General features: G+C 33.9%; 1 protein-coding gene across 2 annotated transcripts in view; it reads left to right on the top strand.

Moving 5' to 3' along the window:
* Nucleotides 1-17,389, top strand: part of LOC119636178 (protocadherin-like wing polarity protein stan) — a 150,792-nt gene that overhangs the window by 75,003 nt on the left and 58,400 nt on the right. For both annotated transcript variants that reach the window (XM_038031375.1, XM_038031374.1), the window contains exon 3: nt 838-891. The gene's annotated coding sequence lies outside the window, so the exon portion shown is untranslated. The remainder of the gene's footprint in view (nt 1-837; nt 892-17,389) is intronic.

Raw genomic sequence — 17,389 nt, forward strand, 5'->3', positions numbered from 1 at the left:
AAGCAGGATCGTTGTCTGTCTCTTCGCGATCTAAGAAGCAATTACGCATTTGAAGCGAAGAAGCAAAGTAGAACTAACATAACTACGCTTGCGAAACCAGGTCATGCTCTCACACTTTGATAGTATTTTGGACCGTAAGATTTCTTAATAATCTTAATTAACTAAGCATCGTACTGTTTATGAAGGCAAAGACGTTATAAGTCGTAACGTGGCCTTTAAAACCCACGCCATGTAAGACATATCTTTCAGAGCGGAAAAGAGCAAGAGTTAGTGGGATTACCCGCTACCTAGTAGTAAATTTTTGACCTTTACCGACTGAGCGCTTACTATTGTTGCGATCGCCCTGACTTAATACTCGCTATTCTTATTTACTCGACTACTCATCCGGATAAGTTACTTCTTTGATGGTGAAACTTCCATTAGATGCCATGAGGTTCCTTCAGTTTTTTTAGTACTAAAGCCAAATGCTTCTTAAGGATTTATGAGTTATTGTGTAAACTTTACCAAACAATACACTACCGAAAAAGTATCATCCCTTAGCCTGCCGATCATTCATATGCAAGCGAATTAGATTCATGATCAGAGCTTAGGAATATATCTTTGGTAGCATTGCGTTAATTCTACCTAAGCTATGCATAACATCTCTCTTATTTGTACACTCTTACGTGTGTATGTGCAATTTTTTTATTTACGATTTTAAATGAGAATATACTTACGCACATAAAATATATTACGTAATTGTGTTGAATTGAATTTTACGTTTTTAAATTATCATCACTATTCAAATTTCTATTCAATTTATTTTCTTCTTTTTTCTTTTCTTTTCTCCCTCTTTAGATAAAAAAGAAACCGCGACTATTTATCAGTGAAGTCTTTTGAAATAGTAGAAATGTAAGTACGCACATATGTATACGTAAATGTTATGAAATTCTAAGCGTGTAATTTTCATTTTTTTTTTTTTTTATTTAAAAGCTTTTCTTAAATTGATTGCGAATAATTTATTTAGGATAATGATGTACGAAATCTACACCATTTAAATATATTTATATTTACATACTTAATGGAATTTGCACACATGCAACAGCACGATTTCTACATAATGGAGTGCTGGATGATATGAGAATTTAAGTGGCCCACTTTTGTGTTTTCTTTAGCCATTCTTGCAATTAATAAAATGATTATTATATCGTAAACCACTTGTGTTGCAGATGCATATTAAGTTGGTACGGATTTATGCTATACCAAGACGGACTTGGGATAGAATAACTTTCTGAATCGATCTAATCTTGTCTGTCCGTCTGTCCGCTTTGTTTCTTTGCGTTCATCTAAGAGGTCGAAATTTTTGAAATATGACGTATTTTGGCCCAAAGACAAACATTAGCAGAAATTATTTGGGTCGGAACATTTTTTCGACTTTTCTCGTCGTCATATAAATAACTCTATTAGGCGAAACGGTGTAAGGTATTTGATGATGATGGGCCGTGCTCCGCTATAATCTTTTTATTTGCTTTATATAACTTTTATGAAAGATCGACAAACAATTTATTTGCTTAAAAATTTTTTTCCTATTGAGGATGAACGTCTTCGAGGAGAATAATTTTATTAAAGTTTTTTAGAATATCCCTAACTAATATCACCGACAAATGCAAAAATGTTTGCTACAACAACAAATACTTATTAAACAATCTAAAATTCCAGGTAATTCAATAGAATCCGTCGGTAAGTCCTTTATTAATTGTTAGTGACGATTGTCAAAAATTAAAATTTCGCATAAAACGAGACCCGCCCATAAACATGCTTAAGATAATTCTGAAAGCATTATTCTTCACATCTTGCCAAGTATGACGGAAAATGGCTAAAAACATTTAAACAAACAGAGCCAAGTTACGTACTTTTAAGTGTGTCTCAAGAGATCAAAGGATTTGTGTAAACTTTCACACAATAGTTTTTACATAAAACGTTCACACTGCTATTTCGACTTTATAGCTTTTACTATAACATAATATATTAATAGCCAGTGTATTCACATATGTTTTGTAAATATATACATTTCTTAATTACTCAAGGGGCAAGTATTCACGATTCATCATCTATATGCGCGTAAGCACGCTAACAGTCACAGAAAAAGAAGAGAGGAAAGAACGATATAGTTATGCCTTTACCGATCGAACGTTACATACACTATAATTGCGGCCGCACTCGAATCGTACTTAAAGTCCGGTCTACCGCATTGAGCCGACATATCAGGTGAGCCGAGTTTATAGTTGTGCTTCAGTTACTGTCGTCGAAGATCCTTTGAGGAATTTATTTCTCAACTATATAATTATGAAGACTTGTGTGTCAGATTGTTTCGCGAGCCTATTTATTCATTCTTTTCAATAGTTTCATCATACATTTGTCTGATGGCATATTAAAGATTTGCCGCCGCATCATTATTTATGTCTTTTAATTGAAGAATGATTACCTGAAAGTGACCTGGATAAATAACATTGATGTCTTGTTTAACATCGCATGGAACTGTTATAAGAAACGGACAGTAAAATAGAGAAGGAAGACAAAAGAGAAGAGAATGCTATAGGATTCGAACAATGAATATGATAGAATGATTTATGCCAATATTCGGGAAGAGTTAGGCAAAAGCAAGCCCAACAAAATTTGGAACAAAATATTTTTACTCCTCAGCAACGTTTTTGACAATAATTTTCAACGGCTTCTGTAATCTCTTTATAGTGAGAACCATCAACTAAAGATATCAACCGCAGCAATCTTAAGCTCTTCTTTCTGGAAGAAAGATCAGAATGGACAAAAGTGGATGAATTAGTCGCGTAAGGTGGCATACGGAAGAGTTTCGTTTGAATTGCATTCGATAACAGATAGGTGAGCTGACGATTTCTTTTGATCTTCAACTCGATAGCTTGTGCGGTCTTATTTAAGCTCCACATGGCAATATTTTGTTTTTATTAGAGTCTAGTGCTGCTTTGGCATCACGTTGGTTACCTGTGTCGTAAGAGTGTTGCAGCACATTGCAGTTAAAAAATGTCTCTTTGTGTTTGCGTCTTCCTTTCAAGATATCATTGCTGATTGCTGCAAAAAAACTAAACTACACAGTCTAACGTCTTTAAATTTCATATTTAAACTTTACACTACTAGCACTATAGAGCACAAGGGCAATTTTTATCCAACAAAGTCTGGCATCTATATCTATATTAGTTCATAATTATAGTTGCTATAGAAGATTGAAAATAAATTATAATGAAATGGCAAGTAAGAACCGCATTTTCTTCGCTCACCGATGCTCGTGCAGTCGAACACTTGGGAACATTCGTATGTTAAAAGTTATATTTTCTTTTTTAATCGCCAAATTTAACCTTTTTTTCATTCCTGTGGTAGAAAAATAAACGTAGATATATGGGAAGTATTACCATTACGCTGTAATCAAAAATCTGTTCTTTGAAAAATTTTGCCATACGCTCGTACTTCCAAGAAGTAGCTATAGGTTCACACACCAAAATTTTTAAAATATCAAAATCGTTGTACGCACTATCTGCGAATTTATTTCAATTGTATTATTCGTTTTTAAGTTTAAAGTGAACATAAAAGTTGTGTTAATCAAAAGTTCTTTTTTATGCTTTTACTTATTATGTTTGTTTTCAAATAAGTATATATATATATATATATATATATATATTCCTGGAAATTGAATTATCATATACGCAGTTAATAAAACTCTTGGATATTTTCAACACATGTTGTTGAAAGGAAAAACAATGAATTGAAGAGTTACTTGGCTTAAAACGAATCTAGAATGCTCATCATGGGCAAAACCTATTCTTCTGATTTCGACGCGAAAATTCAACATAATTCAGTTAAAGTCAATGTCAAAAACAGCCAGACCTGAAAAGATTAAATTTACCGCTAATTTGGAGATTTTCAATAACACAGTTTTTCGATAAAATTGATTTGATTTATGAAAGAAAGGAGGGAAAGGAAGGATGCATATTTGGGATTCATAACTGGGATGAACAGACAGAGATAGAGGAATAGATGAATGAATGAAGGATGCATTCTATATGTTGGAGAGTAACAGGGAAGAAAGAAGAGAGAGGAGAGGAAGAGAGAGCTAGAAATAACAATAATAAAAAGTAAAGCTCAGTTTTCCAAGGAACTGTGGCCTTGTAATAACCTTAATAAATGTTTACTTCAAATTTTAGGTCCACATCCTTCAGGCACTGTTTACGCCGACATTATACCTAATCCAAGCCCCTCAATAAAGGATATACATCCCACATTTAATCTTCTGCTTGGAACAGTCAACGGCCAGAGACCTTTTCATGGCTATATCGATTCAAAGGAGCTCAGAACTGCACTTTACTTCAGGGCTTTTATGCTTTATATGGTTTAAAAATGTTTGAGAACTTATGCACGCTACGTGAACTGTGGCAACTATTTTTGTATATTATATACAGAATGGCAAATCCAATATACTTTCATCCTTTGGTGGTAGCTATAGCAATATATCTAAATAAAAATTCATGTGAACGCTTATGCGTGAGTATGGTAATTAAAGCATGTTTTTTTTTTTTTTTTTTTTCTCAGGAAACTTGTAAACATAAGCATAAAAAAAGGTGAAGTAGATAACAAATTATAATGTGTACATAACTTTAAAGAACACAATGGAAAGCTGAAGAGATGATTGCTCTTGGCTAATGGACCAATTTTAAAATAATTTAAAATAATTTTTTTTTTTTTTTTTCAAGTTTATTTGCATTCAAGAGAAAAGTCTGCTTAAAAAGAGACTAACATGGAAAAGTAAACATTATAGTGTAGAGCTACTTTATGCGTTAGACAGCATTGAAATCTGTTTGAAGTATTCATCTTTTCTTCTTCTTTATAAAATTAATTTTCAAAAGATATGCTTTCATTATCTACAACCATGCACTCATACATATATATATATGTATTTTATAAAGATTTTCTCCTATGGCAAATATAATTTGTTAAAATACATGTTTACAGGTCACTAACCATTGTATCCATAATAATTCTCTTTCATTTCTTTCTTTCAATTTTCCGTAAAAACTAACGTTGCTGACATTCGCACATGCTTGCATATCAGTTATACGCACTTGTGGTTTACTTTGATACTGTGTGTTAAATGGCTTGGTTTTAAAAAATTGAAGAAAATAGAAAAAGATGTAAAAAAAAAAAAAACAATTACTTTTCATGCACTGAGCATTTGCTGACTCGCAAAGAAATCGAATTAGTGGCAATATATGCAAAAGAAAAAATATATAATAAATAAATAAATAAATAAAAGATTTCATTCCAATCATTGAGTTTATGACTTCTTTCCATAGGAGAACTTGAATAAGACGAAGAACTCTAACAAGAAAACCGTTTTTCTCTCATAATTTTTGCTTAGTTATTTCAAAGCGCTCTTGCAGCGTTTTCAATTAGTAGCATATCAGCTACCACCAATCACCCACGAACAGCCAAACACCAACAATTCCACAAAGAATAAAAGTTCAGAAATGCTTTCACAATGGCTTGAAAATATTTTCAAATCTCCAGGATAATCATTTCATTGGCTGGTACGTCTGCTTGTTCGCTCATTAACTGAAATTCGACAGTTCTTTTATGCGCCAAGCAAACTTGTGTCACTCATGTCAAAATCACTCACATTCTAATGTTATTGCTTTGGTTATAAAATTTTAAGCTTTCTTCACTTAGTGTGGTGTACTGCTTTATGAATTCCTTTCAGCAGAACAAATTACTATTTTTCACAAAAAATATAATTCGAACGTCATTTGCGCGAAGTTTTTTTTATTTATTTATTTTCAGTAGCGAATGTGGTCTAAAGTTAAAAAAATAAATAAATATTTACAGGATTATAGAAAAGACTAGTGCAACTAAAGAAATCGAGATAATAAATTAGGTATAATCCAGGTATCAAGAGCCTCAGTTGCTTGGAGAGAAAGGCGAATTCTCGGAGTGATGTCTTTTCTAGGTCAGTCAAGCACACTCTCAAGGGGATGGGAAATTCACTTCGTTCATTCGTTTAGTATTGAAAAAAGTTTTATTCACTCTAAGGTGCGCTAGGAAAATTCATTCGGGTCGAATAAAGCGATTATTGCAGTCTGACCTGTTAGCAAAAAGGTTGAACACCGTGAAAAGATTCCAGTGATCGAAATTAATAGTGAAGTTGAAGTGATCGCCTGAGGAAGACACGACGGTTCATATATATATATGGGGCTGATTGAGGCTACACTTGGCAATCTCGCCCGCTCATTACCGTGAATCACAATATTTACGTAAAATTAGAGATAGTTGCACTATTCTGAGAGCACATATATGTAAAAGGCTAGTTAGGTACTATCTATGTCAAATTATTGGGATGCGTGGAAACTCGTTTCGTACTCACACTGGAAGACAGTTCTTTTACAGTTAATAAACATATTGTTATGAACAGATTGTGACATGGGTTTCACGTGGGTTCACGTGGGGCGAGTTAGACAATCTTTATAAACTAGAGGTCTAAACAGCACCAGAGTCCAGATTGTTTATTGCGTATGGATCAATAAACCCACTCTGGTCAGTGTTGAGGCCTATCCGCACCTCGATTTGTTCCACTTTGGCATGGAACGGGTGAAAACCACAACCACCACGAGTACTCCCCGAAGGGCCGCACCCAAGCCGTCAGGGCTCACAAAGGTTTCCACAAGCGCAGTTGATTGTTATGAACAGTTGAGCTTGCGACCTTACAAAGTGTTATTCGTGGATTTGCGTCAGTTAATCCTTTCATTTTATCTTCATCAGATACAACCGACCGCTTAAAAAGGCGTATATCTTTAGCATTAAAATTTTCGAAAAGAAATTTTGTAATTTTGACGTAGTTGTTGGTTCACGTTTTGTCAAATTAAGAAAAAGTCCTAACCGAGCTAATTAAGTGAAAAACTCTTATCACCTTTTGATCAAAGCTTTATCCAAAGGAACACATCGCAAGCCAGTTCACTTAGGTGTACCTGGAGTTGCTCATACTCATACCAATTACTTGTTGCTCATGTAGTCATGTTACCCATAGTGAATTTCATTTATTCATTCACTCCCATCCGCTTTAGATTAATTTCATTCTTTTTCTTTTTGCCAGCTAAAGCAAATTTTATTTAGAGATATGATTTCTGAGAGAAGCATTTAAGTTCAACGACTCTGACCAATTAACAATAACCTAATACTTAAAACAATAAATAAAAAATAGAAAAAACAATTCAAAGAATTAGTTTCTTCTACACGTTTACTCGCTTCCTTTACAAGGGCAATTAAAAACCATAAAATATCCAGATTTGTTCTTTTTCACCAACGATATTAAAAAGTTCATTAAACCAACTTTTTAAAATGGCAGGTTTAAAACGAATCAACTTGCTACACCTATTACTAAAGAGATAGAAGTGCCCTACATTTGATATTTTATTTGTAATATTTAGTGTTGGCAGAATATTCTGAAGAAAGCATATATATGTGGATCCAATATTTCTCAAAGCATTCGTCTGCCAATCCATCTGTATATCCGCCTACCCTCTAATCCAATTGTCGATCTGTTTCCACCACTACTACTAGTCGACTTGACTATCGATTCGTTTGCTTACGTGTCTGTCATTGTTATGCGGTTCGTTAAACGTTGCGTCTGTTTTTTGGCCTTACCCTCTATCGATCCCTTCTATCTATCAACCTATCTATGGGTTCATGCGGCTGTTGATTTGTCTGCTTGCCGCTTCTATATCTATAACTCCTTTTATCGTCGTTTGTCAATTTTTCTGTCTATCCATTTGCCCTTCAGACCATTTGTGTGCCGGTCTACTTGCCGTTCGACCCATTTTTGTCCGTCGGTCTATTTGTTTGCCAGTCCATTTGTCCGACGATCCCTTTATCTGTCAGTCGATTTGTCTGTCGATCACTTTATTTATCCGTACGTAAGCAAAAGCTTACTCCATTTTCTTGTCTAACTCTCTCTCCATTTATAGTTAGCTTTCTACAAGTTCTAACAATTAAGAAGCACTTAGTCGTAATTAAACCAAAGACATTGGTTAAAGGACTATGAAATTCGAGAAGAAGTTTCGCAGCTTACATGTTTTATTGCCGACAACTTAGAATTTATTGCAGATACTAATCTCAAAGTCAATGCTACTAGAAGCCATAGTCCTGTAAAAATTTGATCACAGATATGATTGCATTCTAGAGTAAGCAAGAGGCAGAGATAAAAAAGAAAGAACGAAGAAGACAAGACACGAGTCTCTTCAAAGCAACTATATCTCTCATATTACATTTTCCTCATTTCCGTCAAAGTGTGTTTGTGCGTCTAATTAAGCTACTTTTGGGTTAATCTGCGATATTAATTTCACGTGAAAATTTTTGCGTTTTTATCCTAATTAAATGCAAAACTCTTATTAAGTCTTGAAATTGCTTTTAAACATTGATTAACATATTTTGCTGTTAAGTGTACGCACATACATATCCATGCATGGCACGCACAGCATACATTCTACAATTTTATTAACTTATTTGAAAGATATTGCAACAGCATCACCACGAACTCGTGCTAAACGTGAAACAAGTTTATTTTGTTTTTTTTTTTTTTTTTTTTTTTTCCTGTAAACACAAGAAGAGTGCAAGGCTCGTGCACTGTACGTCTTCAGAACGCTTAATACAACTTAAGTTTTTCTTTTCCACGGAAAGTAAACCTGCTGCATATCTAGCTTAACACCAAAACCATTGTGAGTGTTTGTATAATAGTTGAGTTATATATTTTTCAATTTCTATACCTATCGCCGAAGAATGCGGGATATGTTCATCTCGTCGAAACGTTTGCAATGCCAAGAAGGAAGCTTCAGAGACTTCACAAAGTATATACATTCTTGATCAGTATCGTATTAAGCATGTCCGTCTGTCCGTCCGCCTGGTTATCTGTCAGTCCATCTGTGTAATGTCTGTTGCAAGGATTATGCTGGACGCAAAAATGAACCAATCGACTTGAAATGCGGCAGAAACATTAAAAGTTGTTCCGCGCGGGCTGGCATTGCAAGTGGGCCTAATCGCTCGGCACACAGGTGCACCGTGCCACATAAACTGTTTCTCCAAAGGGAGTAAAAAATGGGATTTTTGCTTACTACTCATAAATTAAAGCAGAGATATGTACAAAAATCTAAACTTATATCCCATGGGCGATGCCGCCACCCGTATGAAATATTATAGTGTACCAACGTTTAATTTTTTTTTCAATATCCTTCCTAATTAACACGCAGAAACAAGCTTCAAAAATCCCATAAAATGTATAAATTGTTAGCCAGTTTCATGTAAGCATGTACGTCTATCCATCGGCTCAAACGTGTAGTAGCAGTGGCAACCATTCTCCCGTTATTGAAAATGAAGTCATAGCCTAAAAATTTGCAAAAGAAATTTCCAAGTGACTTAAGCTTTTCAAAAGACATGCCTTTTATTTTGGAAATATCAGCCGCGCCCACTTCGTATTATTGAGCATTAGTTCTTTTACTTTTTTTTTTTTTTTTGCCTTCCTTAGGGTAACGGTAATGGGTATAAAAGATTCGGTCAAAACTGATTATTTTTGCTTTTTTACTTGTGTTTCTTTGCTTTCGTTTGTTCGTTCACAAGTATTTAAATGCATTTGCATGTATTTGATGCTTAAGAATTTTCCAAGCTTATGATTTCAAACCTAACACAGCATCATACAAAGCATAAAAAGTGAACGAAGAAGAAGACTTTAAATGGAAGAGACATAAATGCGGAGTTTATATGCTATAATAAAAAAGAACAATAACAACAAACACACCTGATGTTCAACACTTATTCCTTATATATACATATATATATATATTTCTTCTTGAAAATAGACTCGTTTTGGCACATTTGTATTACTGTGTATTTAACATTATTTTATATTTTTATCTTCTTGTCGACTGGAAAAAAAGAAAACCAGTTTTTAGAGTTGTCCATTGCTAGTTACATACACGCACATGCAAGTGTAGATGTGTGCCATAAGTTTATGTAAAGAATTTCAAGTCATGTGAAAAGTTTTTTTGTTTAATGTCTGCAGTGGACACAAACTGTACAAGCTGGGGAATAAGAAAATGAAAAAGAAACAAAGGAAACAGAAAATATAAATAAAATCCTATGCATGCCACGAATCTTGACTACCCTCTCTCTCTCTGTAGAAGCGTGTCTTAAAAAATGCAGAGATCTTAAGAACTAAAAACTCAGCCACTTATTTTTATACCTTTGGGAGATACTCATGGTAACCTGTAATATTAGATGTAATGTATTTAAGACTAAGCAAAATAAAAATAATTTATGTTAATTAGCGGCTCTCCAATCGTAGTAAAAAAAACTGCGTAATCTATCCCAAGTCCTTCATCGAAGAATATCTTCTGGGCCTGTTTAACGTTTATAGACATTTGATTGATTATACCAATTTCGGAAATTGATTGGTGGAACTCACTCAAATTTTCATTTTCTTTCTCGCTTTTTGCGGCGGGCTATTAGACACTGCCTAACTTGAATTAGAACCTCAGACGTATCGCATTCTCAAGTGGATATTTTTGGACGTTTTAAATCCAACAACAAAATTAGGGTACTTCCAATCCACGCAATAATCAGTAAAAGTTCTGAAGAGAACCTAGCAAATCATTCAATGATAATCTTTCGTAGTCCACCTTTTTTAATTATCGCCTCAAGAGTGAGTCGTTATAGTGACTGTCACTCTACTTATTCAAACACTTTCAAAGCTCTGTAAAATATTTCAAATTTATATCTCCTATAGCTTTTGCGATTTTATCTCTATGACTGAGTTCACTCGTACGCCATGCCCAAAAAAGAAAGGCTAAATTGATCAATAAATAATGCCTAGGAGCACCGCTTTTTCATTATTATTGTCGTAATTAAATACCAAGACTAAAGTGTTAAAGCATTAGCATCTGAGGCTATAGCCTTCATTAGAAACTTTATTTGAACCCACCACCGACCATTGAGTTACTCGTTCACATTCTTTGTCTACTCGGCCACTCAGAACGTTTTTTGTTTCCTTTGTTGGGAATCAATGAATCCTCTTCGCTTGCCTAAAGATATCCTCAGCGAACTATGAAGCTTTCAAAGAAAATCTATTTCCAGACGATTAACTTTCGAGTCCAGTGGACAAACTGACTGTGTATATGTATATTTACTTTTACATATTCCATTTTATTTTATTTCTCACCGGGAATCCACTAATTAACTTATACCGGTATTCTTAGTTCACACTTTAATCTATCTAGATTCTCTGTCCCCTAATACGCTTCCGTCTGCACTTGTGTTCCTGCGTGTGGTTATGATCACTGATGCAATGGTATACGAACGACAACGCCAAAATCGGGAGTGAACAGAATTGATAATTTGAGAACAAGATATTCATTCGCTTCGTTTGGAACGAGTTTTCCCGATTTGTCTATGCCGCACATAAAAACAGAAGTGGATTTTCTAAGTACTTTGTTATCGATACATCGTATAGTTTAAGTTGCTAAGGACTTCACATGCCAGTGATAGTCGAGAAACAGTTTCGAAAAGGGTTAGTCCTTCTAGTCTCAATCCTCACTTGCAGGGCACTTTCTAACAGATGGTTAGTTAAAGCTCGTTCTAGATAGTAAAGAATAAGAAACATTTATGAAGCTGATACCTAACATGTGACACCACACTGTCTAGCGACTTACATCTTTACTAAGTAATGTCAAAGTTTTATAAGCGATTCATTTATATTTTTAAACTTTAAATGTTACCGCTGAGCAAAAAAATATGTAAAAGTTTTAATTTTTTATCTCAGCAGTCCGAGGAACGGATGAAAATATACAGCTTTCACATTTCCTAAATATATATATATATAGTCGTTTAACAGCGCCTACAATGCGTAGGGGCTTAACAGTTCACCTATATACAGAATAACAAGTTTAGTGTATCTCACATTTCTGTAGCGGTCATGGAAATTTTCTGCTCTTGCGTTGCTAAAGTTTGTTGCAATAAATATAATAAATTGCTGGCATTTACCATAAGACGATTTACAATTTGTATTTATTCGTGTTATTCTCGTTTTCATTGCTCTTTATATTTCTTTGCATATGGTACGCTGAACACTTGTTTTAAAAGTACTTTAAAATTTTCAATTTACATAAGCATTTACTTTCCAATGCCATGCAAATGGATTTAACAAACATTATCAATTTCTTCTTTGAAATTTCTTTTAATTTTGGAAATTTAGCATATATAACATGAGACACTGAATAAAAAATAAAATGTATAAAGTTCCTAAGAAAAGGACCTTTAGAAAGGTCTTAATGCAAACGCTTGTGACTGGCTCAAGTTCAAATTAAATATTTTTATCCGAAAAATCTCTTTCTTTATGTGCTTACAATAAGCACTTAGCACGACTTTAGTTAGTTGACAGCTGTTGAAATCAGCAAATCGACCTTTCACCTTTTATACTTCATGCATTTTGTGTGTTAGGAATGCCAGATACCCCTTAAAAAAATTGTTCGTTCGTTGTTGCCATTAGTCAGTGTAGTCAATGTTGTTTTTTTTTTCGCCCGGTAGGCAAAGGATCTCGACTAGCGACTCGATGGCCCTGGACTCATGGTGTCACGATTTCAATAAGTCCGACAGCCTTAGATGCTACCAATTTAAAACTTTAGCCTTGGAATTTTTTTCCCTGACTGAATTAATTATAGTAACAATAGTTACAAACACATCTATCTACGAGCTATCCTTTGCCCTGTCTGTACCTTTAATTTCCGCAGTTTGTTTTGTTCGAAAGCGATTTACATGTCCTATCGCTTCGTCTACTTTATGTCACTTATTGTAAATCAGTAAAAGAATTGCTAGTATTTAGAGGGAAAATAAATCCTCTATGTAGATAAATGTCCAAGCGAGTGCAATTTTTAACGTAAAAACTTTGATGATAAATTAAATTAATGTAAAACTTTTCATTAAAAGCGATAAATAGTAAACAAACACATTATAGTGGGTCATGGCCCTCGTTTAAATACACTACACAATGCACTATTCATACAACCATTTCTCAAAATAAGTCGTTACATGAGCTGCAGTTGGTCCAAACCGAACCATTAACCTTCTGCCTTGGGCTAAGCCACTGCGTAATGCTAGATTTCATCAAAAATTGCGACCTGTAGGTTGAACGGAAGAATACGAGACAGAGAGACCGCCAAACAAAGTCTGGGTCTTATATCCAAATTTTATTATAATCAAAGGTAAGTCCTTCTTAATGTTGCATACATCCGAACAAACTTAATATGCACATATTATATGGGCGTCCCTTGCTTACCACGTAGCGTAATTCGTACCGTGCTGCATCGAGATCATGCTATGCGAAACTTTTTTAATTCTTTTTTATCTAAGCTAAAATATCATAAAGAATAATAAAATTTAAACTTATATGTAACGTAAATCAAGGAAGTGTCTGTCATATCGTATCGAAATCTTGTTCGTTCTCTATAAAAATCCTATTGTAATATACGCAAACTTTGGACCGTATTGCACCGAAATTGTGCTTTACGAATACCGTGCTAATCAAAGGACGCTTCTACAGTAAATAAAATTCTTGCAAGGAGATATTCTTGAATTTCTAAAGTATTCTCGTTTTACGGCAAAGAAACCTAGAATGATATAAGGAGACCAATGAAAAAGGCTTCTCCGGTAGCTCCTTTTAAGTTAATTCTGGAAATCAAAGCGTGCCTTAGAGTTAACACATGTAAGGAGAGTGTAAATGAACACTAGCAACGTGTATTGTAGTGAATAAATATCGAGAGCTAATTTGTCGCTCATGAAACCGCTTGGTTTTAGTTAAACGTTTTTTTTTTCTTTCTTTGGGTAAAATCTAGTCTAGTACGTTTAATGAATATGATAAGATAGGAAGACTTTTTTTCCATTTTCTTTTGAAAATTGTTAAGCAATACGTTACGCATCATATGTCAAAGTTAACGGAATATTTAATGTCTTTTTATTTTAATTTTTATGAAATTTTTTTTTCACATAAAAAACTAGTTCTTTGTATTAATACTTTCCACATTTCGCCTTGACGGTATGTGCAATGAAAGACAATTTCAAACAACGAGCTGGTTATTCACCGGCAGCGTAAATCAAAAAAGTGAAACACACAAGGACACAACTAAGAAAACATTAGCAAGCCGTCTATTGCAAAAAAGCTATGCTTTGAACGTATGCTTTAATTGGTGAAATCGCCCCAAATTGTTAGCCGCGCGATGTTCGCAAACGAAGGCGTCAATACAAATGAAGATTTGTTTTCCAGAAAAAGTTTTTCTTATGTAATTGAAATAAAACTCCATGATAAAGATAAAACTCCATGGAAAAGAATGCGATAAGTCGTTATTCGAATGCAAGCATATATGGGCGAAGATTTCATGGTAATTTAGACTTTGTTATAGCACTCACTTGGAAAAACGAAAACAATTCAAAAAATCCATCGGATGTATTGGACTGCAGACTAGCCACGTGTGGTTGCTTAGAATGAGAAGAATCCCGCAAACTTTTTTTTTTTTTTGTATGATCAAGCACTCGGTTGTATTTTCTACACGTGTAACAGGATGATAGTGAGAAAGAAAGGTGGAAAGCAGCCTAATGGATCCCGGTAAGTGTTATGCCTTTACTTGTTTGAGCACTGAGATGGGTGCACGCGAAACATCGATTTGGCGGTCGCGACTCTTCTCTTCACCAACTAAGCCCTCAATTTAGCTACGACCAACTGCGACAGTCAAACCGTGCTGAGAGCCGAACCGGCGACTACTGACTTCGTGGTCTTATCTATTCCGCTAAGCCCCAATCCTTTTTGGTTTCCTTCTATAGCTAACTTCACAAAGTAAGTCTCGAATGGACAGTCTGCTGCTTTCCGCGTCCAGTTGGGAAGCGAGAAAACTTTTCGGGTATTGATAGGTTATAAAGGAGAAAGTAATTAGCTCTGCATATAAGGTCGCGTGCTAGCAAGCAAACGCAAAAGTGTTTCTCAGACTACCTTTTCTTTTGTTTTGTAAATTTTTGCGAAAGAACTCGAATAAGACACAAGCTGACTCTCTAATCTCCCATAAATTATGGTTGTTTTTGGCAAGGTCAACAACTATCGCGAGCACATTCCAGCGGCGTCAAAAGTAAAGTTGAAAAAACTTTAACTTACGAAATACATTTTATTTCTTTTTCGTATCATCTATATTCGTATATTACCTATAATTGAGAAGGGAAATTTGTAGAGAAAGTTTTCCTTTCATATTGATAATTACGTTCATTTATTGAAAGTTTTCTTAAATATTTTCCCAATTATTTTATGCATTTTTGAAATTTTTCTCGTAATATATTTATGTAAAATTTTAATTTTGGTTTTTGTCTTTTCTCTGCCTCCGTATTTCATTCTCAATTTCCTTTCACTTATCCGTCTTTCAATGTATATGTGAATGTGTATTCGTGTATGTATATGTATGAATATGTGCATGTATACATATAATCAAAATCTCATCCATTTGTATAATTTTTTTTTGCAGGCATTGCTTTATTTCATCTACTAATTAAATTCTCTCGGTTTAAGGCCTTCACTCTTTTGTTGTAACATCTCTTTCAGTTTTCAATTACATTCCATTTTATATGCAAGTGCAATAAATGCTTGCACAAATATCTACATGCTCAGGCATTACTGACATCAGCACAAAAGCATGTTACAAATATTATACGTTTTATGTTTAGGAAAAGGAAAAACTTCGGGAACGGAGCGAAAGGAACTAAAAAGGCAAAAGTAAAGAAAATTGTATAAAAGAAAAAACTCAATTATATCTTCGAACTGCTTTTTTCATTTACATTGTATTATATAAACAGAAAATGAAAGTGTTATGTGAGCAGAAAGAAAGTCAGGACAATAAAAAAAAGTTGAATTAAATGCTGACAATAGAAAAGAAATTGCAATAAATAATAAACGCATTTTCAAGTAAAAATTCGACATTTCATTGTCTTCTTTTAGGAGCACTTTACAATTCTTTTTAATTGAATACTTTTAGATGCAAAAATTTTAAATCGATTCTTTTTCGTAATTTTAATAAAAATGACAAAAGCCTTTTTAATTATAAGTGAATTGCTTATATATAATTATTACATTACATTGTTGTTTAATTAAAAAAAAAATTACAAATCCCCATTCACTATGAAAAGCGTTTTACTTTTTTATGTAGCTTTCGTCAGTGCCAACTGTTGACTATTACGAAATAACTAAATTAACGAGCGAACGCTATTCTGGAAATGTCTGTTCGTTCCCAAGTGTCCGGATGCGACCAAGTAGTCGCGTAGATAAAGTTTCAATTGGTCGTAACTTACCGTAGGTTTCCAGTCGGTGAAGGTATGATACTTATCGATTTGGCATTCGTTCACTTGGCTGCGCCCATCACCTCGCCATTTCTTTCTCTTCGTTCTACTCTTTCTGACTGTCACCGTGATTGGTTATCTTGAAAAAAAAAGTATAACATCTTATTGATTTTTTTGCTCTCACAGTAAAGACGTTCTACTACATTAATTAACCTTTTCTTATATTTATAATTCTTTTCTTATACCATACACCGTTTGTGGTACAACAGTATATTAAGTTAAGGGCGGGCGTAGGCAACACACAGAAGAAGTAGAGCTAGACTCATCTTTCTAATTTAGTATATGGGTTTGTCTTTTCGTCGTGCTTTGCTGTTGTCAACCTACAATTCATAATTTTTGCGATTTTTTGATAAAATTTTTGTACACTCACCTGTTTTGACCTAAGAACGAAAGCTATTCAAAATGGTTCGGACAGAACCACCTTTTCAACCACGGTCTATTTATGGACTTCTTTTGAAAAGCCTTCATATTGAGTATTTACAGCGGACCGCGGCTCACTGTAGTGTTTCTACTTGTTTTATATTATGGGTTTTCAATTTTATTTTATTTATTTTAACTTTAAATACTTTATCATCAACTATATTAAAAGTATATACTTTATGCTTAGAAGTTAATTAGTTTTTTTTTTTAAGAACATTCTTCTTACTATAATTCAGTTAAATCATAATTATGACTTGTTTCATTTTCAATTAGAACCTATATAAAGAAGAAAAGCGAATACAAGCAAATATACTACAACTTGGACCATAACTTGCAAGATAAAGAAAGAGAAAACTTATAAAAACAGATATGTGGGAAGATAATCTGTGAACAGTCTCAAAAAGTTGTTCGAAAAAATGGAAAACTACACTGCTCATCACTTGAAAATTACTTTGCTATAAAAAATTTAAAGTTTTGCTTAAAACAGATGGCAAAAATATATACA

This window comes from Glossina fuscipes, unplaced genomic scaffold, assembly GCF_014805625.2.
Source record: "Glossina fuscipes isolate IAEA_lab_2018 unplaced genomic scaffold, Yale_Gfus_2 28, whole genome shotgun sequence".
Lineage (NCBI taxonomy): Eukaryota > Metazoa > Arthropoda > Insecta > Diptera > Glossinidae > Glossina > Glossina fuscipes.